Source organism: Echinops telfairi, unplaced genomic scaffold (genome assembly GCF_000313985.2).
Source record: "Echinops telfairi isolate 266 unplaced genomic scaffold, ASM31398v2 ScPeMD7_4225;HRSCAF=4972, whole genome shotgun sequence".
NCBI lineage: Eukaryota > Metazoa > Chordata > Mammalia > Afrosoricida > Tenrecidae > Echinops > Echinops telfairi.
The window spans coordinates 24,519,077-24,522,415 of record NW_022108124.1 but is presented as its reverse complement, the minus strand read 5'-3'; the positions used below and the strand labels follow the sequence as shown (position 1 = coordinate 24,522,415).

Here is a 3,339-nt window from a genome sequence, read left to right as displayed (position 1 = left end):
TTTTTCAAAATATGTCATTTGCATTTATTGAAGTTTTGCCATGCAATTAAAAAATAGATTGTCTAATTTTAGATCTATATTTTATTTGCTTGTTTTCATAGACTAGAACATCTCTCCAGTCCTGAAGATTAATTTTAATACGATGCTGGTGAAATATAATCTTCTGAACTTTCCTATATTAATAAGCTGTGAAATATTTCAGGCAGCCTTGGCACTCTGCCTTTGCACTCTGCCTTTGCAATAAACATCATGGCAATCAGTAATAGAAAAGGAGATAGGATAGAAATTTACTTTGGAAGAGGCTGAAAAAGACATTCAAAGAGAGAGAAAAAGAAAGACAAAAGCCAATATAGAACAATTTACAATTTCAGTAGTAAAATGAAAGCCTTGTAGAAGGGAGTGGTAAGTGACAACCCAAAGATCCCAAAGGAGTTGTTCTGTATAAATTACTGTCCTCACACATCTTCGGGAGCTTTAAGGTTTCCCCTCTTACCCCGTCCCCTGGCCCTTCTAAGCGTGCATAATAAGCAACCACTCTCAGTTCTGCTCTCCGCGGGGCTTCAAGGTTCTGCCTTCTCCAAAGCTGCCTTCTCACCCAGCCTTTTCTGGGGCCCCTCTGGGAGACTTCAAACCAGACTTTTGGTTCAGAGTTGAGTGCTTAACCGTTTGTGCTGGTCGGTGTCCCTTATTTATAGAAATATGTAACAGAACATGAATGTCCACAATCGCACACTTAGGTCTCTATTCCTGTAAGCCAGTATCAAGTACATTCCACACAGTTACGGAAGGTGTGTGAAAGTAGAAATGTGCCACATAACATTTTCAAGGCCTGCTTTTGCAGAAGGTAATAACCAGGCCTTTCTTTCAAGGCTCCTCTGGTAGACTCAAACTTCCAACCTTTCAGTTAGGAAACATGACATAAATGTTGGGGGTTTTATATCACCAGGAAGTTTTTTTGCATATGCCTCTATGCATAACAATTATTATTATTTGCCAAAAATAGTTATCAAATTATTTCAATTTGTTTGGGGGTTATTTTGCTTTTTTTAAAAACTTGTAGTTGGCTATATTTCCAAGTCAAACTATTTAGAGCTGCCAAATGTTTTTAACTATGTATCTTAGAGAAATGCCAAAAGTTATGTAAGCAGATCTCAATCAATGGTTAGGTAATTAAAAAAAAAACCTCTTACAAATAGTCTTATTGTGAACATTTTTGAATGTAGATTTCTATTTGCACACATGGAAATACATTCTGTAGGAAAATTCCAGTAAGTTAGCTCATACATTTTTTAATGGACATTATCATTACAAAGTGCTATGAACACATATTTATTTCTGCTGGTTATAAAAAAATCTATTTTCCTCGTAGCATTATTAACAACATGGAGCGGTATTAATATTTCAAAATTAGCAAAATGGGCAAAAACATGATTCATTTTAATCTGCATTTTTATGATAATATGTGTTTAGGAATTGCATTCTGTTTATCTGTATTTTCCTCGCTGTAAATAGATTTATTTATTTTTATCCTCTGACTGGGTGAATGATTCTTATAGACATGAGAATTTTAGCACTAACTATTAGCAAAATTAGCTCTTTTTCTGCTATGTCCCTATATGTGTTTTTTGTACACAGATGTTAATACAATTATTTAGACCCTTAGTGGTTTTAGGCTTTCGTATTATGTTTTACAATGTTTTCCCATAGGCTCTGTAGGTTTTCTTTTCTATTTTTAAGTCTGCCATACTCAGATTTAATATAATAGGTCATGTAGGAGATATTTATGTATTACGAGTAAAGTTCTAGTTTTATTATTAGTTTTCCCAAATAAATAATTGATTGTCCAAGTATAAGCTATTAAATACCCCTTCTTCCCACATTTCTTGATTCAAAATCGTTGCTTCAAATGGCAGGTTATTTATATATCTCTGCCTCTTAAGTTTTATTGATCTGTCTGGTTCTTAATCTGTTTTATTCTTTACTCACTATAGTTTTGCAACTTTGTGTTACCTAGGAAAGCCCCACCCTTAAAGTTTTATTCACATCTTCCCAATTCTTCTCAAATGTTTCCTCTTCCACATAAGTTAACAGCTCAGTTTGAAGAACAAACAAAATAGTATTAGAATGATATTTAATTTTTAAAATAATATGTACTGCCATCTGTACATTTTCATATATACATTTACTTTTATGTTTTTATATGGGCCCCATGAGTACTTTTCTCTTAGCAGAGTTAAGTATCTTTTTTTTTCAAATAGGTCTTTCAGTGTTGTGTTATTTCTTGACAAATTAAATGAGATGTTTGCATCATTATTGTAGTTTTGAGTTTATGTAAAGAGCATCAATTGACTTTTGTAATTTAGATTTAAATGCAGTAGGTCACTTGGCTAAAGTCTCTTACTCTGGAAATTTCACTCAGTAGTTCCGAAACAACAAGCCGCTCATTTGGAGAAAGATGAGACTGTCTACTCTCGTGAAGAGTTAGTCTCGGAAACCCACCGGAGCAGTTCTACCCTGTCCTACAGGGTCACTGTGAGTCGGAATTTATTTAATGGCAAAGAGCTTGGTTTTGATACAATTCATAACAATGTAACGAAGAGTGATGGCAAATAGTATTTGCTTTTTCAAATTGGATGGAAATGATGCCACTGTTTTAGATTAAACATGATGCCAGGTAGGTTATTGGTGGCTGGGTGAAGGGGTGAAAGTTATCTATTATAACCACAAAATTAAACCCACTGTTGGAAGCTGATTCAGACCTAAAACGACCCTATAGGGTCAAGTAGACCTGATCCCCATATACGTAGACCAGGAGTTGGACTCCGACTCCGGGCGTTGGCCAAGGGGAGGGTTTTGGGGTCCACAGAGGAGCAGCCCGGCCCTGCACAGCTGGGAAGCGGGCCACCTTAGGAGAGCGTGTAACCACGGTGCCACGACTATTACGGTAGCATGCACTTTTTAGTATTGACTCTATACCTGCCTAAATCCATGGGCACGAACCTTCATCGAGAAGCTAGCCACTTGCAAAGGGAAGCAAAGCCAGACTCTATGTAACAGGGAAACTGACGTCGTTAAGCAGACATTATTTTATGGTTTGGCATCAAAGGCGCAATACCTCACATTAAATTCCATCCCTTCAGTTTGTCGATGGATAGTATTAACTATTAATCATCCCCACCCCCACCCCCCGCCCCGACACTTACTTGTGCGAAGCAGTAGTTCCCACGCAGTCTGGACCTGCAGTCGCGCTGCCGCCGGAGCTGCGCAGAGGAAACGCCTGGCTGTGGAGATCCGAGAGGCGCCCGTGAGGCAGGAGCCGCCCCGAAGAACAGCCGGGGG

The 3,339-nt window shown here is 37.8% G+C and overlaps 1 protein-coding gene across 2 annotated transcripts in view; it reads right to left on the bottom strand.

Annotated features, from left to right (window-relative positions):
• Window positions 1–3,284, bottom strand: part of PLSCR4 (phospholipid scramblase 4) — a 54,918-nt gene extending 51,634 nt beyond the window's left edge. The window contains exon 1 of one of the 2 annotated variants that reach the window (XM_013006116.3): window positions 3,204–3,284. The gene's annotated coding sequence lies outside the window, so the exon portion shown is untranslated. The remainder of the gene's footprint in view (window positions 1–3,203) is intronic. The other variant, XM_045295093.1, reaches the window with a different exon arrangement.
• Between the last annotated feature and the right edge of the window lie 55 nt (window positions 3,285–3,339).